Source organism: Pleurodeles waltl, chromosome 6, assembly GCF_031143425.1.
Source record: "Pleurodeles waltl isolate 20211129_DDA chromosome 6, aPleWal1.hap1.20221129, whole genome shotgun sequence".
Lineage (NCBI taxonomy): Eukaryota > Metazoa > Chordata > Amphibia > Caudata > Salamandridae > Pleurodeles > Pleurodeles waltl.
In genome coordinates this window covers 1,539,019,166-1,539,043,089 of record NC_090445.1, presented here as the reverse complement: position 1 = coordinate 1,539,043,089, position 23,924 = coordinate 1,539,019,166, and the positions used below count along the sequence as shown (strand labels likewise).

At 44.7% G+C, this 23,924-nt stretch overlaps 1 protein-coding gene and 1 long non-coding RNA gene across 15 annotated transcripts in view; both read left to right on the top strand.

The window, feature by feature from the left end:
• Positions 1–12,746, top strand: part of LOC138302160 (uncharacterized) — a 114,172-nt gene extending 101,426 nt beyond the window's left edge. The window contains exons 2-3 of the long non-coding RNA XR_011205316.1: positions 2,828–3,106; positions 12,027–12,746. This is a non-coding gene — a long non-coding RNA (uncharacterized lncRNA). The remainder of the gene's footprint in view (positions 1–2,827; positions 3,107–12,026) is intronic.
• Positions 12,747–22,825: 10,079 nt separating this feature from the next.
• Positions 22,826–23,924, top strand: part of RERE (arginine-glutamic acid dipeptide repeats) — a 798,532-nt gene continuing 797,433 nt past the window's right edge. For 12 of the 14 annotated variants that reach the window (XM_069241143.1, XM_069241141.1, XM_069241137.1 and 9 more), the window contains exon 1: positions 22,826–23,837. The gene's annotated coding sequence lies outside the window, so the exon portion shown is untranslated. The remainder of the gene's footprint in view (positions 23,838–23,924) is intronic. The other 2 variants (XM_069241146.1, XM_069241133.1) reach the window with 1 other exon arrangement.

The window sequence follows — 23,924 nt, the reverse complement described above, 5'->3', positions numbered from 1 at the left end:
GGGTCAAGACTGATTTGCATATGGCTGGGTCCAAACTGGGGTGGCATGGTGAGCAAAAAAACAATGGATTAAACCCAGATCTGTGACTGGGGGTGAGTGTCTGACAATGTTCAGCATTCCGTCCATCACTTGTTGTTTTTGCTTTGTCGCCCTAAGTGGGAAGGGTATACCCAGACGTGGGTCCCGTGCTTCCCATGCCACTGGATTCAAGCTAGCCTGGCTGATGAGGGGTGAAACCCCGAAACCGGTCCCAAGATGCTTGTTTCCGGTCCAGTGAGGACCTGGCTTGGCAGTTCGGGCTGGACTGTTCCCATGAGGAACAGGGTCAAGACTGATTTGCATATGGCTGGGTCCAAACTGGGGTGGCATGGTGAGCAAAAAAACAATGGATTAAACCCAGATCTGTGACTGGGGGTGAGTGTCTGACAATGTTCAGCATTCCGTCCATCACTTGTTGTTTTTGCTTTGTCGCCCTAAGTGGGAAGGGTATACCCAGACGTGGGTCCCGTGCTTCCCATGCCACTGGATTCAAGCTAGCCTGGCTGATGAGGGGTGAAACCCCGAAACCGGTCCCAGGATGCTTGTTTCCGGTCCAGTGAGGACCTGGCTTGGCAGTTCGGGCTGGACTGTTCCCATGAGGAACAGGGTCAAGACTGATTTGCATATGGCTGGGTCCAAACTGGGGTGGCATGGTGAGCAAAAAAACAATGGATTAAACCCAGATCTGTGACTGGGGGTGAGTGTCTGACAATGTTCAGCATTCCGTCCATCACTTGTTGTTTTTGCTTTGTCGCCCTAAGTGGGAAGGGTATACCCAGACGTGGGTCCCGTGCTTCCCATGCCACTGGATTCAAGCTAGCCTGGCTGATGAGGGGTGAAACCCCGAAACCGGTCCCAGGATGCTTGTTTCCGGTCCAGTGAGGACCTGGCTTGGCAGTTCGGGCTGGACTGTTCCCATGAGGAACAGGGTCAAGACTGATTTGCATATGGCTGGGTCCAAACTGGGGTGGCATGGTGAGCAAAAAAACAATGGATTAAACCCAGATCTGTGACTGGGGGTGAGTGTCTGACAATGTTCAGCATTCCGTCCATCACTTGTTGTTTTTGCTGCCTCACAATGTGCCCAGTTCAGTAGCCCTGCCTGGATGAGTGGACAAGCTGATCTCCAGTTGCTGCTTATCCGTTTCAGTGCATAGGATTTCCGACTGTAGTGTTTGTTTCACCCCCTAAGAAGTAGCTATGAATTTTTGCTCCAGGTCACAACCTTGAAGCCCACCCATTCTAACTGTCAGGACTGGGTCGACCCCTCATTATACGCAAAATAATCCACAATTTGAGCACCCGCTGTATGCCGGAAGTGTGCATCGTAGAGTGCCTCCAGACAAAGGCCCTCATTCTGATATTGGCGGGCGGCTGTCGCCGCCTGCCAATATCTGGCCGCCGAATGAACGCCCCGCGGTGGCCATTCCAACTTTCCCGCTGGGCCGGCGGGCGCCCTCCAAAAGAGCGCCCGCCGGCCCAGCGGGAAAGCCCCTGCAACAATGAAGCTGGCTCCGAATGGAGCCGGCGGAGTTGCAGGGGTGCGACGGGTGCAGTGGCACCCGTCGCGATTTTCACTGTCTGCTAAGCAGACAGTGAAAATCTTTGTGGGGCCCTGTTAGGGGGCCCCTGCACTGCCCATGCCAGTGGCATGGGCAGTGCAGGGGCCCCCAGGGGCCCCACGACACCCGTTCCCGCCATCCTGTTCCTGGCGGTAAAAACCGCCAGGAACAGGCTGGCGGGAAGGGGGTCGGAATCCCCATGGCGGCGCTGCAAGCAGCGCCGCCATGGAGGATTCCCTGGGCCAGGGGAAAACCGGCGGGAAACCGCTGGTTCCCCTTTTCTGACCGCGGCTTACCGCCGCGGTCAGAATGGCCCTGGAAGCACTGCCAGCCTGTTGGCGGTGCTTCCGTGGTCCCCGAAACCGCCAGGGTCGGAATGACCCCCAAAGTCTCCATATGGGGATCTTGGCCCTACTCCTTCCCCAGTTGTAATGATATTCGTATTTAACCACCAGCACCATCTTGACCATTGACCCCATTTTGTGCTTAGCTTGGCTTCACACACTGTCAGGTATTTTTCCTCGCACAGCTTGTGCAACATGTTCACTGAAGGATGGTACATAACATGGAGGCGTGAAGAGCACTGATGATAAGATGTACCAGGCTGAGAATGTTTATGGTAAGGCGGAGAACAGCTCGGTCTTGGAAAAACACTGTGAGAGTTGGCCAGTCTCACACGTACTCCTTTTCAACACTGACCTGGTGCGGCCAGCTTTTGAACAACAACTTACAGTATGGGAGGGGACAGTCTCTAGAATTCTCCTCTCCAGCTTGTTTAAGGTATTCAAGAGGGAACCTTGAAAACTGGGGTTAGACAGAACTCATTTCTGAAAGGAGATGCCTGTGTCCAGATTCCCATTGAGGATGGTTCTCTCTTTCCGCAGTAGTCTGGGTTCTCAACTTGAAGTTGGCAACGAGATCATGTCAATGTCAAGCCCCATGGTGATGCATTTTCAATTCTTATTTTTAGCTTTGCATTTGCATGAATATATATTCACTACATATATATATGTATGTTATCCATGATAGAAGTAGTGTGTTTTCAATGTTTGTTTCTATGATCATTATTATTCTACTGCAGTGATTATTTTCAGAAGTGTACTTGTGTTGCTACATTTGACTATCACGCTTTCCCTGTACAGACCTTGAGAAGTGCCTTCATAAATGTATTACGCAGACTAAGAGTGCTGTATTGTTGACATTCCTTTCATTTTATTTTTTCTCAGGCTAAAGTATAGCAAAACACCAGTGCAGAATCAGCTTGAGGGGATTATAGCATGAGACAGTATGGGCCAGATATTCCATATCAGCTACCTTTGCCTCCAGCTCACCAGTACAGAGAAACAAGTCAAAGTGCATAATCAACTGGTGCATCAGGGAGTAAAAGGAGTATCCACGACCTGTTGGATTCCTCGTCTGCCACACATCCTGAACCTGTATATCATGAACCCAGCACTGGAACGTGCTCCAAGCCACCACACAGGCAGCTCCGCAGATCGAGGGAGGTAAGGAGTCTTTACCCATGTTCAATACACAGTTGAAAGTGACCCCCCCATATGCATGTTTTCAGGAGATCATGTTGTAGCAGTGGAATCATGCGCTCTACGAAGCCAGAAAATTCTGTATTGGGTGCATAAAAAGAGATCACATTCAAGGGACTAACGTCCAGCCGCCCTTCAAAGATAACATAGCAAACCTCTGGGTCCACTCTGCTGGTGATTACTTGTAGGATGACCACCAGTGCTAACCATATAAGTATACCCCGGGAGTATGCGAGATAAAAGGTCGCATATATGTGACCCCCACACCTCTTACGCAGCATTGCCAGTTCCGCCAGTCATGTGTGGCTCGCAGAGGCATGCAATCTGCATGTGATGGCACTGGAAGTATGCATACACCACCTGACACTTATGGGGAGTGACCATGCCCGAATGTTCCATGTCAAGAAAGTATACCGGGGTATGTGTAAAAGTGTGTTGTCAGGCAGGAGTGCTCCACAAATTAACCTGGTAACAAACCTCAGAGGAGCCATCCGGGGTCACACCGTCGCCTTTTAGGGACCCAGTGCCCCCACTGCTACGTGGCATTTTGGAACTGAGCCCCCACATGCAGCTCGCCAACCCCTGATCAACTGGGAGGACAGTATCTGTAAGTGATGCTCTGCATGATGCACTAAAAATAACATTAAAGGTATGACACATAACTCCAATGGAACTCCCACGTTGGCTTGTCTCTGTATACAATCCATGCCAAATAACTAACGATAACACCTGAAAATGTAAATCTCGTGGAAAAAGGCAGTTCTTGCTCCTTCGGGATGTGAGGGGTATTACTGTCTTGGTTCACCAGCAGGGCCCAGTAATAACCAAGTAGGCCACCCGCCCACTCAAAGCAAGTCCACTCGGTAGCAACAACAGCAGACCCTTGTGCCCACCCAAGCATAAGGAGCACCAGAAATCAGAATGCACAGCGGATCAACAGTCATAGGATATCATCAGCAAGTCGGCCCAATCCTCAGAGAGTTGCCACAAGTGTGTTTCAGTCTCCTATTTTAACCCCCAATCCCAGTCCAGCACTGCAAAAGGATTTCGGCTATGTTGGAGCACTTCGTCACCACCTAAGTCTGTTCCTCTGCCGCCTGCAGCATCGTGGGGCAACCACCTGGCTTCTGAGAGCACCGTCATTGTTGAGTGTGTCCCATACTGCACCCCCTCAGGGCGCAGTACTGTGGTCCACTGGCAGGGGAACCCCCTTCTGTTGCAGACAAGCCCAATCCTCCTCCAGGGTCTGGAAGCGGTGTCGCTTACCATCTACTACATGCAACCTCACCGGTAGAAGGCATACTTTATGCCCAATGTGTGCAGATGGTGCTTCACCGCCATGTAGGAGTTTCAATGATGCAGGACCTCTGCTGTGTAGTTAGGGTAAGCCGTGATGACAGCCCCCTCACAATGTCATGGACCCTTGGTTCAGAAGTGCTGCGAAATAAGATTTCTGTCCCTGCAGTTCAACAGTCTGGTAATCAATTGGCCAGGGCCCAAGCCAGGCGGTGAGGATACCCCTGGCCATGATGTGCCCTTTCAATAGCAAAGAATTTGAGAAGGCAGACCTCCAGTATGGTATCCAACAGTCAGCACCCCCTGTTCGGACCCTCTGATTGTACAGGGATACCCAGAAGTCGGATATTGTTTAGCAAGAGTGGCCTTCCGCATATTTGCCTAGGGACTGCAACTGCAAGACAGACCTACATGTCCAGAAGTCAGAGCTGTGATTGTACCTCTTGGAGTGTTGGCTGCATCAACATAAGGGATGATTCTGCATCATCTGTTTGCCCGGCCAATTTCCTATGATCAGCTTGGAGGTCACCTCAAAGTTAATTGCATAGATTTAGGACTCCAGAGAGGCCCTTGTATCAAGGACTGCTTGCAGGATCTTCTCAAATTGTCTGGAGTGGCTGGCTAGAGTAGTTTCTAGTGCACTCAACAGGCTGCCAGCAGTAGGCACTTGCGGCACCAGGAGGACCACAATGTCCCCAGGTGCTGGGGGAGTCTGTCCTGCTTAGGCTACAATGCACAGTAGGCTCTGATGCAGGCCTTAAAATGTCACTCCAACCCAAAGCAGTGAGAGCACGATGAAGACAGCAGGCAGAGGGGCCAATTGCAGACACAAGGGGGGAGACTCGAGCACAGGAGCCTCACTGGTTTACCACAGTGCTCTGCAGAGGCACAGGCAGGAAGCACTCCCAAAACAGCACTTAGGTAAAGCAAGTACCACCATCCTCCAGCAGTACCTGGCTACATGGATGTGCCAAGGGGAGGGAATGTGTGAGATCAAGCACAGGTGGGCCACCTCTCTGCGTTCCAGCTACTCGCTGGTCACTGGTCTGTGCAGCACCCCCAGGAATGTAGAGTTCCAGCGTGTCTGGGGGGGGAAAGGGCACCAGACTTAGAGGGTGGAAAGGGGCAGAAGGAACAAATCCACTGATGCCAGTACAACACCTCTGTGTGCTGTAGAAAGGGAGAAAGATTGCACCCTAGGGGTCGTGATGCTCTCTCAGAACAGGACAGTATAGCCCACAGGGCCTTGGTCTCAAGCCCTCACATCTAGGGTTGCGTCCTGCCAAGGCCAACCCCTTGCCGAAGTGTGTAAAAGGCAGCCATCCAGCGCGGGCTTCCCCAGGGTGATGGGCCTCTGCAAATAACCTTGCGCGGCTGCTCTGGCGGCTGCTGGGCATGGCGCAGCCCGCCACTCAGCCCTACTGCAGGGTTACAGTTGGCTGTGTTGGGGCCTTAAATGCCACCCCTGTGGCCAGATTCTGGGGGCACTACTCACTTGTTTCATCTGGTGCTGCAGCCTGTCTTAAACCTGATCAGCTCCACAGCATAAGCCCTGGCCCGACTCAGTCACACCGCTGGTCACACCCTGTTGGAGTTCCACCCTCCTTGTGCCCCCTTGTGTACTAGACTCCCCCTACACGTAAAGCCACAAGTACACATCTCCCCTGCTTTAAGTGTGCTACACTGGTTATCAGCTGCAAGAAGATCCTCCTTCGAGCTGCTTTGTTTCACACACAAAACAATACCTGGCAAAGTATTACTCTTCATCAGGAAGGAAATAAAAAAAAATACATACAAAAAGAAACCTACGATCAAGAATGGCTACCTGCCTCATACTTTCTACATACAAGAGAAAAAAAACAAGGGTGGAATTTCTTTCTTTGTTCATCCAAACAAACTATGAAATTTCCTAACCTCAAACATAAGATCCATAGACAACCATCTCCACCTCAGAATATTAGTCACGAAATGGCTGTTCCCCCACATGACTATACTCACAACTCAAGATTATACCACAGCCATGACAAACCATACTGCTCACAGTATGCAAAAAAGCTGTTGCTGTACAAGTACACATCATCGGTCTTGTGCCCTCCTGTTATAAGTAGATACATTTATATAAGTGGAAAGCTATATATTACACCACAAGATACATGTCAGATCAGACCATGTTATACATAGATCAGACCATGTCAAATTATTGTTTCTGTGTACACAACAGTACATATATAGAAGGTTATGCCTGCTACTAATAAATATACCTCGTGTTTCCTTCTGTAGAAAAAGCATCTCTGTCACACGATGTCTTCATTCAAAGATCAATTTATTCTGGCAAATCAAAAAATCACCCAACGCGTTTCGGGAGTCCAAGCTCCCTTGATCACGAGCAATTGTAGTCCATCTTTCCATTGCTATAAATTCCCTTCACCATATTCATGAACATAAACGACGGTCAAAAAGCCCCACACCAAATACAGTGGCCATCTTTAAATATGTTTTTTCTCCTCACACTTTATACCAAACACAAATAATGGACTACTACCATAGTATCTGATTCTTCAGCCATCATAACACATGTTATTTATCAACTAATTATCAGTCATTTCTTAATTTTTGTAAGGCAAATATTCTATGAGAGTCTACATATCCCCATTTATCAATCCACTTAACCACTATCAGAACATAATTAAAGTCATTTAAGGTTAATTCATTTAAAAACACAGCAAAAATGAAAAAACAAAAAACAAAATTCAAAATATTTCCCATTCTTATCGTCTACATTCATAATCAGACTTATTAATACTCCCTAATTATGCCCAAGTGGGCATTATATTTAATCTAATCATGCCTTTAATATACTTTCATCCTTGCCTTATCTTAATATCATATCTAGTCTTAATCCATCATTATGTTCACTAGAAGTGGTTAGCCTATTACATCAACATACAATCTCAATTTGATATAGTAGCTCCATTGCTTTACGATGACCATTTACATCATTTTTTTTTATATCTGAAAAAGAAAAGAAAGAAGAGAATATGTTTTATATTAAAACCCAAAAGTGAAAAAGTCTAAAAACGTTAAAAATCTATTTCAGTATCAACTACATATATCCATACTGCTAATTTTCACTGCATCGTGCAAATAGCCATATGATCCAATCTTCATAATCAATGTATTGAATGTAGAGCTAGTTCTTCATATTTATTCAAACCTTCAGGTACAATGGTATTAAACTCAATAATTAAACGAGATTCCAATTTCCTCAATTCCAATATTCTATTTCTTCCTCTTATATTCATTATAATTCTGTCCAATACCATGAACTCAAGTTTATTCACATTATTTCCATGATATTCCTTAAAATGTCTGGCCACGGGATATGATTTATCTTCATTTTTAATCGCTCTAATGTGCTCTAATACTCTTTTCTTTGCCATGTGTATAGTGCTCCTTATATAAAATTTATCACAGGGGCATTTCAGAGCATAAACACAATGGTCTGACAAACATGTTTCCAGATTTTAAATGGCCTTATATTCCCAGAGAACGTTACTTCTTTACAATTTCTGCTATGTTTGCAAGCTTTACATTTACCGCAAACAAAAAAAACTTGGATAGGTTTGTCTTTTCCATTGCTGGTATCAAACATTGACTTAATGTATCTTTTAGGCACCTACTCCTTCTAAATGTGAATGTAGGATAATCATTTATCACCTTCGCTAAACTGTCATCTGTTTTTAACGCTGGACAATTTGTTAAACATCATTCTTATTTCTCCTGTTTTGTTATGATACGTTGTAATAAACATCATTTGGTCCTTATCTTGCTTATCAGTCTTTAATTTGGTTACTAATAAATCTTCCCTATTCACTTGTTTAACTTTCTTCAATGCATTTTTAATGCTTCTTTCCGAATATCCTCTGTCTCTGAACCTTTTGATCATTACACTAGCTTTTTTTTCAGTACTGTCCAAACTACAATTTCTTCTAGCCCTGAGTAATTCACCATACGGAATACTCTGGATTAGATTCTTAGGATGATTACTAGTGGCTTGAAGGAGACTATTACCAGCTGTATCCTTTGTAAATAACTCACATTCCAATTTGTTGTGTATCACTCTAACTTTCACATCAAGTAATATCAACTCACTATGATGTAGTTCACAGTTAAATTTCAAATTGAGAGAATTATCATTCAACGTTGATACAAAGTTCATGGCAGATTCTCGATTTCCTTTCCAAATACAAAAAATATCGTCAATGTATCTTACCCAGAGAACCGCCTGATCTTCAAATCCCGCAATATCTCTGACCACCCGTTCCTCCCACCAGCCCAGGTACAAACCTGCATGGCTGGGGGCAAAACAGGTGCCCATCGCAGTCCCTTGGCACTGTCTATATAGTGTATTCTCAAAAATAAAGAAATTGTTTGTTAAACACATGTAAACCATTTCCAGCAACATCTCTGTATGTAGGAGATATGATAGCGATCTTGCTCTCAATAAGTACCTTAAGGCTTTTATACCATCTTCATGGGGTATACATGTATACAAACTGGTAACATCTAAATTTATGAGAAGATAATCCTCTTCCTATATAATTCCATCTATTATCCTCAGAAAGTCTCTAGTATCCTTGATATATGAAGGTAGTGTTTCTACAAAGGGACGTAAGAAAAAGTCTACATATTTTGAGATATTTTCAAAGAGACTTCCTATGGATGACACTGTAGGTCTGCCAGGAGGGTCCTCAACATTTTTATGAACTTTTGGTAAGAAATAAATTGCTGCAGTTTTACTAAATTCAACTTTGAGGAATTGATACTCCTCCCATTCAATAAGTCCCTGATCTTTCCATTCATCTAATTTTTCAAACAAAATTCTTTTCACTTTCCTCAATTCATCTCTACTCACAATTGAGTAATACTCTTTATCTTGCAACTGTCTCAAACCTTCCTTAATATACTTTTGTCTTGATAATAATACTACATTGCCTCCTTTATCTGACTTCTTCATTATGATATCCTTACCATTACGTAAGGAATTAATCACTTTTCTATGTCTTGTCTGTAAATTATCATATTTAAGTCTCTTAGCATATTGCAATTTTTTCATTTCTTTGATTATACCTTTTTCAAAAACATTTATTGCATCACAATTCACCGGAGGAAGAAATGTTGATCTTGGTTTGAAATTGCTTGGGCATCTTTCATCAAATTCAATACCTAAATCCAGCAGATTCAAAACAGGATCAGGATTTGCTTCAATCTGATCAGCCAATTCACATATTGGGGGTCATTCAGACCTTGGCGGACGGCGGAGGCCGTCCGCCAAGGTACCGCCGACAAATGACCGCACCGCGGTCAAAAGACCGCGGCGGCCATTCAAACATTTCCACTGAGCCGGCGGGCGCTCTCCAAAAGAGCGCCCGCCGGCCCAGCGGAAATGCCCCTGCAACGTGGACGCCGGCTCAGAATTGAGCCGGCGTAGTTGCAGGGGTGCGACGGGTGCAGTTGCACCCGTCGCGTATTTCAGTGTCTGCAAAGCAGACACTGAAATACTTTGTGGGGCCCTCTTACGGGGGCCCCTGCAGTGCCCATGCCATTGGCATGGGCACTGCAGGGGCCCCCAGGGGCCCCGCGGCACCCCCTACCGCCATCCTGTTCATGGCGGGTTTCCCGCCATGAACAGGATGGCGGTAGGGGGTGTCTGAATCCCCATGGCGGCGGAGCGCGCTCCGCCGCCATAGAGGATTCAATGGGGCAGCGGTAAACCGGCGTGAGACCGCCGGTTTACCCTTTCTGACCGCGGCTGAACCGCCGCGGTCAGAATGCCCTTGGGAGCACCGCCAGCCTGTTGGCGGTGCTCCCGTGGGCGGTGACCCTGGCGGTCACCGGCCGCCAGGGTCAGAATGACCCCCATTGTGTGTAACATTTCTATGTCATTAATCTCTAAATTAGAAGGTCTATGTTTAATTTCTACATTTGGACTGTTAACCCTTGTTCCAAACCATTTCTTCAGCTTACGTTTCCTAGTGAATTGGAATAAATCAATTCTACCTTATGTATATTTAAACTGTGTCACCGGGCAGAAGGATAATCCAAGTGATAATACTTCTCTCTCTGAATCAGATATACACCTATCCGAGAGATTAATTACTGCCATTTTCTCCATTATTTTGTTATCATTTGACCTCTTGTTTGTATTCCCGTTGTATTCTCCTTTGGATCCCCCGGCCCTATTTTTGTTGTTCCTCTTCCTCTGCCTCGCCCTCTACGAGATTCTCTTCCTTTTCCAGTTTGTCTTATTGATCTCCCGTGGGTTATCAAATCGAATTCCTTTAAAATAGTCTTTTACTCCTTCACTCTCTGACTGAGTCGATGCGTTGCTCTCAAATTCTTCACTTTCCCTCATATCAGTTTTTCCATCTATTTGTGTCTTTCCCTTCTCCTCTGCTGTTCTTATTATATTTTCTTTGGAAAAATTGACTGCTACTAAATTACATCTAGATTTCTTCCTAACCACATCATATTTTCTCCCAAATGTCAAAATTTGGTCCCTTCTCATAATCCTTCAAATCTCTTATAAATTGTTGTTGCTTTTAAAACTTCTCAAAATGTCCTCAGCTTTCTGTAATTTCTCATTTACTTTCTCCAATTCCACATCAAATCCTTCAATCGAATTCCTTTCTTTCAATTCCTTAATAATTTTTTCAATTTCCACATTAAGTTTATATTGTTCTTTCCATGCATATTTCACCAGTATTTTCAACATATTCATATTGCATTGATGAGTATTCTCCATCCATTCCACTATCATTTCTGGATCAGGATTCTCAAAGGTGGGAACAGTAAACATTCTTAAGCCCCTAGGGATCCGTCCACAATCAATATATTTTGCAATGTAACTGCTTCCCACCATTTGGATTGTTCTTTTTTAGAATATTTCAACATCATGTCCCATAGTACCCTTTGACTTTTATTTATCCTTCCAGAATTAATTTCTGTACTTTCATTGACATCTACCTCTTGTATGTTCTCAAACAGTTGTAAATATAAGGCCATTTAAAATCAGGAAACATGTAACATGTTTGTTAGACTATTGTGTATATGCTCTGACATGCCCCTGTGATAAATTTTATATAGGAAGCACTATACACATGGCAAAGAAAAGAGTATTAGTGCACATGAGAGCGATTAAAAAGGAAGATAAATCATATCCGGTGGCCAGACATTTTAAGGAATATCATGGAAATAATGTGAATAAACTTGAGTTTGTGGTATTGGACAGAATTATGATGAATATAAGAGGAGGAAATAGAATACTGGAATTGAGGAAATTGGAATCTCGTTTAATTATTGAGTGCAATACCATGGTACCTGAAGGTTTGAATAAAGATGAAGAACTAGCTCTACATTCAATACATTGATTATAAAGAAGGGATCATATGGATATTTGCACGATGCAGTGAAAATTAGCCGTATGGATATATGTAGTTGATATTAAAATAGATTTTTAATGTTTTTATTTTTTTTCACTTTTGGGTTTTAATATAAAATATATTCTCTTCTTTCTTTTCTTTTTCAGATATAAAGAAAAACTATCTAAATGGTCATCGTAAAGCAATGGAGCTACTATATCGAATTGAGATTTTATGTTGATGTAATAGGCTAACCACTTCTAGTGAACATAATGATGGATTAAGGCTAGATATAATATTAAGATAAGGCAAGGATGAAAGTATAATAAAGACATGATTATATTAAATATAATGCCCACTTGGGCATAATTAAGGAGTATTAATAAGTCTGATTATGAATGTAGGCGATAAGATTGGGAAATATTTTGAAAAAAGTTTTTCGTTTTTACGTCTTTGCTGTATTTTTAAATGGATTTACCTTAAATGACTATAAGTATGTTCTGATAGTGGTTAAGTAGATTGATAAATGTGGATATGTAGACTCATAGAATATTTGCCTTACAAAAATTAAAAAATGAATGTTAAGAAATGAATGATAATTAGTTGATAGATAACATGTGTTAAGATGGCTGAAGAATCGGATACTATAGTAGTAGTCTGTTATTTGTGTTTGGTATAAGGTGTGAGGAGAAAAAACATGTTTAAAGATGGCCGCTGTATTTGGTGTGGGGCCTTTTGTCCGTCGTTTATGTTCATGAATATGGTGAAAGGAATTTATAGCAATGGAAAGATGGACTACAATTGCTCATGATCAAGGGAGGTTGGACTCCCGAAACGCGTTGGGATTTTTTTTGATTTGCCGGAATAAATTGATCTTTGAATGAAGACATCATGTGACAGAGATGCTTTTTCTACAGGAGGAAACACGAGGAGGTATATTCAAGAGGTTCGCAATCCCATCTCTGTTTGCCGTATGGGCGCGGACCGACGCGATCAATAAAAGGGAAGTTTTGTTTAATATATATTTATATATATAGATAAATGAATAACAGGTATTTGGAACCATAACTAATGTACCACAAGATAAATGTGGACAGCAAACCATTTAAATGTTGCTTTTTCAATGCACATATGGGCATTTATCTAGAGGTTTTAATCAAGCAAACACAACTTTACAAGAATTGTGTGTGCACATGTACATATATATATATATATATATATATATATATATATATATATATATATATATATATGTGTGTCTGCTAGAAATGGGGTCTCTAGTTGGCAGTCGGTTTGAAACTTGTCCAAGTAGGGACCCTCGCTCTAGTCAGGATAAGGGAGATACCCGCTCAGATAACCCCTGCTCACCCCCTTGGTAGCTTGGCACGAGCAGTCAGGTGTATCTCAGAAGAAATGTGTAAAGCATTTGCACATAACACCCAGTAATACAGTGAAAACACTACAAAAGGACACCACACCAGTTTTGGAAAAATAGCCAATATTTATCTGTGTAAAAACAAGACCAAAACGAGAAAAATCCAACACAGTGCTAAAGATATGAATTTTGCAAGATTTATCTTGAAAATACAGTTCCTTGAAGTCGATAGCGTCACCTGGGGCTATCATGGCATTGTGATCAACAAAACCAACAGTTCGTGCCGGATGCTGCATCGCGGGCCATCTACGGTGTCAGGAAGACCTGCAAACAATACCTTGGATTTGCAGGGCGTCGTAATCCTCGCGTTGAGCTCCGGAGAGCAGCGTCGCTGGCGCTGCGGTGACAGTTTCGGAGTCAATGCGGGAGTCGTCGGGCCCTTGAAGTCACACGCTTTGCAGATCGAACCCCCGGGCTGATGAAGTCAGGAGAATTGGTGTCAGGGCTGTGGTGCGAAGCGGACGGTGCGACATGCGGTGCCCACAGTTCACGGTGCAGGCAGCGGCTCGGTGACGGTTGTCCAGTGGCGTTGGTGAGACCAGGGTTGCAGTGTGAAGTGGGGCGGTGCAACGTGCAGTGTCCACAGGTCACGGTGCAGGCAGTGTCGTCGTCGTTGCTGAAGCGCTGTCGTCAGTAGGTCCAAGCCTGCGGAACGGGATGGTACTTTGTGACCCTCACATGCAGTGTCCACAGGCCACGGTGCAGGCAGGGATGCCTGGTGAGGACACTGGAGTCGATGGTGCTGGCATCGGTGGATTGGGGCTGTGGTGCGGGATAGGACAGTGCTTTGTGCTCCTCATGAGCGGTGTCCACAGGCCACAGTGCAGGCAGCGGCTCCGATGTCAGCAGGAGCATTGTCGTTGTGGATGCCCAGTCTGCGGTGTGAGCAGGTGAAGCCGGAGTGCGGGGCCCACAGGTCATGGTGCGAGCAGCAGCTCAGTGAAGTCATCCGATGACGGTGTCGGTGAGACCAGGGTCGCAGTGCGAAGCAGGGCAATGCGACTTCGTGCGGCGACAGGTCATGGTGCAGGCCTGTGGCGCCGCTGGCGGCGTTGCAGTGGTTTTTCTTCTGTTGCAGCACAAAACACACAGTTCCCAGTGCTGTGGGCAGATGAAACTGAAGTCTTTTGATATCCCTGAGACTTCCAACAGTGGCAGGTCTGAGAAATGTTTACAGGGCTACTAATGTGGGTGGCACAACCAGTGTTGCAGGCCCACTAGTAGCATTTGATTTACAGGCACTGGGCACCTCTAGTTCACTTTAAAAGGGACTTACCAGTAAATGAAATATGCCAATCATGAATAAACCAATCAACAGTACAATTTATATAGATAGCATACGCACTTTAGCACTGTTTAGCAGTGCTAAAGTGCCCAGAGTCCTAAAGCCAACAAAAACGGGTCAGAAAAATTAGGAGGAAGGAGGCAAAAAGATTGGGGATTATCCTGCAAAAAGGGCCAGGTGCAACACAACCCCCCACCAGCCTAAAGCCAGGGGAGACCAATCAATACCTTGATGGACTTCCCTGATTGGGACGATAGAACAGGGACCCTGGTCCACAACAGCAAGTGCACCTTCCAGTTCTACGCCTTCCTGACTCCAGTTGGATCCCTCTGTCCATGTTCTCAGGGCCCTCTAAGCTAACCAATGGGAAACGCTTCTCCTCTGCTGCGGATACCATCTGTGCAGCACCCTTAGTTTGTTCACAGATGTATCATAGGGGGCAGATAGTACCACCATGGCCAACACAGTGGTGTGGCCCACCCTACACTCAGAGTGTGACTCTTGCCCCCCCCCCCCCCCAGGGGCTACTCTGTCTACCAGGACAGCAAGCCACAGTGGCCACTGACAGCTGGCAGGGATGAAAGCCAGGCCCAGGCCTTTCAAGGCTCTCCCACCACTGTGACTGTGGAGAGTGGGGGGGGCGGGCAGTGGCCCCAGGTGTCTGGCACCCTTTGACCACTCTGTCTTCCACCAGGTCAGGGATGACAGCCTGACATGAGTTCTCTCTTCTGGGGCTCTGTACCCTCCCTCTAGGAGCAGCACCCCAGAGTCTAGAATTGTCAGGCTGCTTGTGGAATCAGTCCTGCACAATCCACCCACAAGTGCAGGGATGTTAACCTGCAACTAGTTTTCCAACCTGGGGTCCGTAATTCAGGTTGAACCAGGGGTGAGGCTCCCCCTTTCTTCTAGGGTCCTGCGCCCCCCCACTAGGAGTGACGCCTCCAGAATCTGGAATTGTCAGGGTGCTTGAGGGAGTGGCCCTGCACAATTCTCCCACCAGTGCAGGGGTGTTAACCTCCAACTGGCCTTCCAACCTGGGGTCTGTACGTTCAGGCTGGACCAGGGCCTGGGGCGAGGCTTCCCTCCTCTTACCCTTCCTTCTGGGGTCCTGCACCCCCCTCTAGGAGTGGTCCTCCCAGAATCAAACACGGTAGGGGTACTGTTAGCAGTAGCCCTTCAGGTCGGGGGGCCTGAACCTGGCCCTTCAATCCAGGGTCTGTACCCTTAGTTTGAACTGGCGTCAGGGGTGAATCTCTACCTTCACTGCCCACACTTCCAGGGTCCTGCATCCCTCCACCCTGGAGGGTACCCTTCGAAGTCACACCGGTGGGGTGGGTGATTGGGCCAACCGCTTTCCCCATCAGGTCAGAATTTACCCTCTGCACCCAGCCTCCAGTCAAGGGTCTGTACCCTCAGACTAGACTGGTGCCTGGCGATCCAGGACCTCTTGGGGAGCACACCTACTCCCCATCAGGTCAGAGCTTACCCCTGAACCTAACCATCCAACCCAGAGTCACCACCCTCAGGCTGGACGACTGCCAGGCAAGCCAGGACTTCCTGGGGAGCACACCAACCCCTCCCCCCCAAGGGAACTACCTTTCCTAAGGGCCACATGAGAGTCTGACTGGCACTGGGCCCCTGACCTCTGTGTGGTGCGTAGATCGAATGTGAAAGGTTGACATTCGCATTCGATCTACGAGACGGGGGTTCGGAAGGTGGCGGTTAGGAAGGAAAGGATCAGAATGAACGGAGCGGTTCCGACATTGCTCCTGTAAAGTCCCCGCATATTTTAGAATAAAATATTACCTGTTACTGCCGGTCTCCGTCTTTACAGTGGCGACGAGGCGGGCAGGAGCGATGTCGGAGGTGAGGATCGTGCTTTTATTTTCGGCGAATTTCTGGCTGCTGGTGTTTCCATAACTTGAGGGGCGGCGCATTAAGTACTTCTTGATGTCCTGTATTGGCAAGATTCCTGTTTCGGAAAAATATCTGCAACTACGCCAGGAATTATGGGTTGGAGTGTGCCCAAATTACTCTAGAGAGTGAACAACACAGTTGAAGCAGCCATTTTGAAGTGGTTTGGAGATCTTTTCAATCTTTATTAAGGAACATAGTGATAGGCACACCTGTGTGCCTACAAATAGAAAATTGGCAGCCATCTTTAAGGAGTAGACTTCGTACCTGCAAATATTGTCTACAATTACAAGGAACTAGGCACGTTTAGTGTGCTATAAATACAATTACAAGGAATTTGGTACGTTTAATTTGGAATACGGTGATAGGCACACCTTGTGCTTATAATTACAAAAAGAACCTTTATCTATACATTTGACTTGTTGGATGTGCCGGAATTTATTGTGACTGGACTCTGTTTTTAAAAAAAAAAAAAAAAAAAATACAACTGCATTCAGTAATTATTGATATAGGACATTATTAATTACAGAATGTCTAGTATTCAACCTCCACCATTTTTTTTTAATGAACCAGGAGATCCGCCCATTCAGTGGGAATTGTGGTTGGATTTATTTGAGGCATATGTTGATGTGTTGGAAGAGGGCGAATGTTCACCTGATAGGCACCTGTCATTGCTTAAACATCGTTTGGGCGCTGTAGGGTTAAGGGAATTTAAAAATTTACCACCTGTAGATAATGTGCATGGGGTAGATGTGTATAAATGTGCTTTACAACAGTTACAGGATAGGTATGGCCGGAAAATAAATGTAGTTATGGAAAGATATACATTTTATTCCAGGGAACAGAAGGTTGATGAGTCTATTGACCAGTATATGGCAGTGTTAAGAGGCTTAGCGGTTACGTGTGCTTTTGACAATATGACATATGACCAAGTTTTAAGGGACCAATTATTAATGAAGACTAAATCTAAAAAAATACAGGAGAAACTTTGGTCTTCTGGGGAAATATCTTTAAAAACGGCTGTTGAAGTGGCGAGGAGCATTGAGATTACCGAAGATTGCATACAAACTATGAGGAGGGAAGTTAAAGATTGTGACAACGTTTGTACCGTAAGCAAAGACAGGGATTGCAAGGATAAAAAGAAAAAAATGGTTTCCTGGTCTGGTAGTGGGGATAACAAGTCTGGCATGAATAACAATACTAGAGTGTGCTTTAGATGCGGCGCCAGTTCGCATTTTGCAAATTTTAATGGTTGTCCGGCGATTGGGAAAAATTGCAGTGCATGTAAAAAAAAGGGACATTTTGCACGCGTCTGCAGAAGTTTCGAGAAAAAAGTGAGTTGTGTTGTGGAGAATGTGGATGATGATGAGGTTGAGGGAGGAATTCAGAATTTGGTACTAAGTATTCAAGAGCGTAACATTAAGGGAAAAGAGCTTCAATTTCCGAAGTGTTATATAAATATTGACGGTGCACGACTGGAAGTTATGGTGGACTCGTGTGCGTGGTACACTATAATAGGCAAGTCTCTATTTAATCAGTTGTGGCCTGGAAGGAGTTTACAAAAAACAAAAAACAGTCCTTGCAGTTATTCGGGTCATAAAATTGCTATTGTAGGAAAAATACAGGCAGAAATCGAATATGCTGGAAAGAAGTGTTCAGGTGAAGTTCTTGTGGCAGAAGGAGGGGCAACTATTCTGGGTTGGCCACATATATGTCAATTGGGGTTGAGGGTGGACCCTAATGCTACTCCGCCAGTGTACATTGTGAGTATGGATACGTCACAGGATGATTTGTATCATGATATAAAGGGACTATTTCCCACCGTGTTTAGTGGTTGTTTGGGAAGTATGAAAAATTTTAGACATACAATTGTATTAAAGGAGAATGCTGTTCCCATAAGGCAGAAGTTGAGGAATGTTCCCTTGAATTATAGAGAAAAATTGAAGGAGATGTTAAAGGATTTGTGTGATAATGATATTATTGAACCCATTGAGTGCTCCGATTGGGTTTCTCCGATTGTAATTTCGGTAAAAATCCAGTGGGGACCTCAGGTTGTGTGTTGACCTGCGGGCACTCAATGATGCAATTTGGATAGATACATTTCCTTTACCAAATTTGCAGGAATTGATGTCGTCTATTGGAGATGCTACTGTATTTTCAACCATCGACTTGGCAAGTGCGTATCACCAGATACATTTAAGTCCTGAGTCTAAACATTGTACAGCTTTTATTACACCGGAGGGGATGTTCCAGTACAAAAGGATGCCGTTTGGATTGGCTAGTGCGTCTGCAGTTTTTCAGAGGGAATTGTCCAAAATACTTTCGAATGTTAAGGGGGCAAAGGTATTCCAGGATGACATTTTAGTATATGGTCGCGACAGAAGTGAGCATGACCGGAACTTAAAAATAGTATTGCAAGCACTGAGTGACTATGGATTAACTGCTAAGGATCAAAAGTGCAAATTTGGAGAGAGCCACGTGGAATATTTAGGTCATATTATTTCTAAGGATGGTATTCGACCTAAGGTTAGTCACATCAAAGCTATTAGTGAGGCTCCAGAACCAAGGTGCAAGGAACAATTGTTATCATTTTTAGGCCTAGCAGAGTTTTATTCTCGCTTTGTGGAAAACTTTGCATCCAAGGTGGAGAACCTCCGTGCCTTGCTGAGGAAAAATGCGACGTTCTGCTGGACAGAGATACATTCCAAGGAGTTTTCGACTATAAAGAAAGAAATTGTCAATGCCTCTTGTCTCAAATCGTTTGATGAAACTGCTGAATGTATTATAGCAGTAGATGCTTCCGCATATGGTATTGGTGCGGTTTTGTCTCAGAAGAAGAAAGGAGACACATGGGTGGTTGCATATGCTTCTCGTACTCTGTCTCAAGCAGAGAGGAACTATTCTGTAATTAAGAAGGAGTTATTGGCCGCTACGTGGGCTGTGCAACGATTTAGGATGTACATATGGGGGCGCAAATTTAAAATTTGTACGGATCACAAACCTCTGATTAATATTTTGAGCGCGGGAGGGGGAAGGAACCTCACTCCTAGGTTGGCAAGGTTGGCTTCCAAATTACAAATGTATCACTTTGAGATTTTGCATCTTCCAGGGAAAAGTAATTGTGTAACAGATGGGTTGTCTCGGTTACCACTATCGCATAGTAGTGCCGAGGAAATTGATGATGGAGAGTGTGATGTTGCGTTCACTTATAGGGATGCTATGTTTCTGCAAAATGGGAATGTGCATGACAATTTATCTGAATGCGTGTGGATGAGAGAAATGCAGAAGGATGAGGTTTTGTTGAAAGTGAAGGAGTTTATTTTGAGAGGATGGCCATCAGAACGTAGTTTACGAGGTGAGAGCAGTACATTTTGGAAGATTAAAGAGGAATTGTCTGTGTCGAATGATATTATATTAAGAGGTGATAAAATTGTGCCTCCCTATGGTATGCGTGATACCATTGTTAAGTTGGGACATGAAGGTCATGGTGGCATGGCAAGTACCAGGAGGAAGATCAAAGAAGTTTTTTGGTGGCCGGGGTTAGATGGTATGGTAGATCGTTGGGTAAGAGAGTGTGGTAAGTGTGTACTGAGTGATAAGTCTGTGAAACCATTAGTGGTACCATTACAGTTGGTTGAGTTGCCTGATGGCCCGTGGCGCAAAGTTGCAATTGATTTTATGGGTCCGTTTGTTAACTTACCTGCTAAGGAAGGGTATGCGATTGTCCTAGTTGATTATTTTTCCAAATGGCCAGAGGTTCGTATGGTTGGCAATATAACTACTGATACTGTGATCCAATTCTTAAAAGATGTATTTGCGAGGGAAGGAATTCCTGAAACTATTGTTTCGGACAATGGTGTACAACTTACTTCTGTTAAGATGAGTTCCTTTTTGAAGAGCTGTGGGGTAAATCATGTGAGGGTGTCATTATACCATCCTGAAGGCAATGGTCAGGTTGAAAGGTTCAACAAGGTTATTAAGGACACTATACAATTAGCCTTAGAATCTAATTTGTCTTGGAAGGAGGCCATCCAAAATATGTTGTTATCATACAGAATTACGCCACATTCAGTCACTGGAAAAACACCTTTTGAGTTACAGAGGGGTCGGAAACCATCTTCTAAACTAATCCCTTGGTGGTTGATGAACAGAAGGCAAGGAATTTTTGGTGGGGTAGACTTTAGCTCTGTGAGAAATCGGGTGCAAGAGTATCAAAACAAAGTTTTAAGCAAAATCAATAGTGGAAAAAATATGCCAAACTTGGCAGTTGGACAGTACGTACGTGTGAAGAATTTTGGGCTAATAAATAAAGGGAATGCGAGATGGTCACGCCCTATGAAAGTGGTGAAGGTATTGAATGGTGCAGTTCAGCTTGAGGATGGAAGAGTACGTAATTTGCGGCATGTGAGTTTGTTTAAAGCAAGTAACATTCCCCAGGAATTTGGGTGTGAAGATTTTGATGAAGAGAGTGGATATTTGTGGGGATACGAGGATGCGCGGCCAGACAGAGGTGAAGGAGGCGGTGAATTCCGTGGTCTTGAATCTAGGAATCGGGAGGATGACGTGATACCTATTCGTAAAAGTTTGAGAGAAAGGAAATTACCAAGGCATTTCAATGAATTTGTGATGGGAAGTTAACTAAATGGGAATGCTTCCAATTCAATGTAAAAAATTAATTTCCTTTAGAGGTACATGTATTATGTATTTTCTCTTATATGTATTTTCCAAATTTTAAGTATGTTATTTGTTTTGTTGTTGTTGATAAGAGGGGAAGATGTGTGGTGCGTAGATCGAATGTGAAAGGTTGACATTCGCATTCGATCTACGAGACGGGGGTTCGGAAGGTGGCGGTTAGGAAGGAAAGGATCAGAATGAACGGAGCGGTTCCGACATTGCTCCTGTAAAGTCCCCGCATATTTTAGAATAAAATATTACCTGTTACTGCCGGTCTCCGTCTTTACACTCTGCCCATCTGGCAGAGCCTGGTTTCCCCCAGCCCAGAAATGGTATAACCAAGGTCATTCCTTTGGGGGTGGGGGGATCTTATATAAAAATATATTTTACATTTTGCTATCCCTTCCCTTCATACCACCCGTCATCCCAAACCTTTCTGTGTACTTTGAACTCCCAATGATCCTTCTCAAACTTTCATACCTCCTTTTAAGCCATGTCACTCACTTAACAAGCACACACGACCACTACTTACAAAAAACATACTACTTTCCCTTTTTGAATCCATTTCTAGCATTCCATCCCTACTCCAAACTCTAATAAATATGCGTGAAATCAAGAGAACAAACCTTAAACAACAAATGCACAAGAAAAAAAAGAAAAAAATTGCAATAAACTGCTACTAATCTCAGGCTCCGGAGTAGCAGGCTACTCGCCGGAATAGCGCTTTAATGCCTCTTCAGGGACGGTAAGAGATATACAAATACATTTACAATAACAACTGACTCCAGTGGTGGCTGTAAGTACTTCTTTTGAACGATAAAACGTCAATTAATACCCAGGTGCGCGTGCGCAGATCTTAGTCTTTTAGGCTGCCTTTCGAGGAACCGTGAGGTTTTGGTGGAGACTTAAAATCCCAAAATAAGTTGAGAAATGCTGAACAGTTTTACAATTGATGAACTGTCTGAATGATCATTGAAAGCATTTTAGCGACAACGAACTTTTCACCTCATCTTGCAACGTTTTATTATTTTCATTATAAATGTTCCTCATACCAGTCACTATATACTCGTGTGGTGAGAGATTTTGTTTCAGCAGAACGTTACTTTTCAGTACAGCACAGGAGCAAGTGCAGTGCTGCACAACGTCATACAATGTAAGAAAGGCAGAGTTAAATGTGCCTCCTCGGATATCGCATGGCTGCCATCTTAGAGCAGTACCTTGTACGACTAGCCAAACAGAAAAATACAGAAAAGAAAAACATAGAATGTTTTACGTATAATTTAAACGAATATGCTCCGTGGACTTTTAACACTTCTGTATTTGAACCTGTTAAATAATTAACATCTAAGTCAAAAATTCAAATATTAGCGGAGCGTTTCCTATCCAAATTTTAAATGTAAAGGATTCTGATATTTTAGTTTCGATTGAACCATGTTCTAACACTGGTCTCTTTCACGTCATAACGCGTACTATTCTGGCCTTTGAATATGTCCACTTTCTTGCTCTGTTGACCATTCTTGGTGTCTTTCGCTCTGCCCCTCTCTGTGCCGTCAGGTGAGCCACAGCAGTCCTGCGTATCTTTCACGCGTAACCTTCCATCGAGCCCTCTGATTGGGCGACGCGTTCAGGCCGGTGAGTGTGGCACCCAATGGTTGATCGGGATGCTGGGAGGTGGGCCGGGCCTTGGAGCGGTTGTTCTGTTCTCCTCACACATTCACACTGAACCGGACAGAGACTTGGAGTATTTTCTGGCAGCAGCGGCACCCTGGCAATGCGCGCCGTGCCTCAGTGGTGCCCGAGGAGAGCGGGGAAGCAGTTTGTCCGCGTCGTTTAGTCCCTCCCTAGACCAAGGTCTCCATTGGTAAAAATCCATCCGCAGAGACTCCAGGGGCAGTACATCCTCGGCATAGAGTTTCATTTACATAAAAGAAGGGTCTACGTTACTCCTTGTGCTTACCTCTGCTGAAAAGCATCGCTTCTCTCGCATGCGAGCAGTTGCATCCGTCTCTAAGGGTTGAGAGACGCCCCCTTCTGCATTGCCTTTATAGGGGCATACCGCCCCCACCTGGTTTATTCCTCTTGGACACAAAGGGTCGCCCCTAGGAGAGGGGTGTTCCTTTCGCAGGGGCAGACGGACCACCTTCCCACAGACCGGGGAACAGGCCTTTCTGCCCCTTTTCGCAGCCTATGTTTAGGGCCTGTTGTGGACTTCTCACGAACCTTACTACCTCATACAAAAGAATACACCCATACTGAGAGTAATAGTCCTGGGCCATTATTTTATGCAGTATGCCCGTTGATTTGCAAACGCTACATTATTGAAACCTGCTACCCCCTATGGTTCCAGTTGCTATCCCATCTGCCTTCAAATCCTACCTTATGCATGGTCTTCCTCCCACTCATGCTGAAGCCTGAACCTTCTCTGAGGATTACTGTTTCTGCATACTGTGAGTTATTCCCAACTGAGGCTTACTGTTCTCTCCTATTGTGATCTATTTGAGACATCTGCCCCAGCTTGCCTTAGCGTTCTCTTGTCTCATTGCTATAACACACTGCTTCCCTGACTCTTCACGAGTAGGACAGGCTGCTCACACGCGTGTACCCTCACTTTCTCTGTTCACAGCCTTTGGCTCCCGCGACGACTCCTAATGGTGTAGAGCAGCAAGGAAGGTAAGTCACTGACACTGCTTCATATTTGGAGTTCTCCAGCCCTGTGCTTCTGACAGAAGTGTTAATGCCCAGGGTCAGGACGGGGCG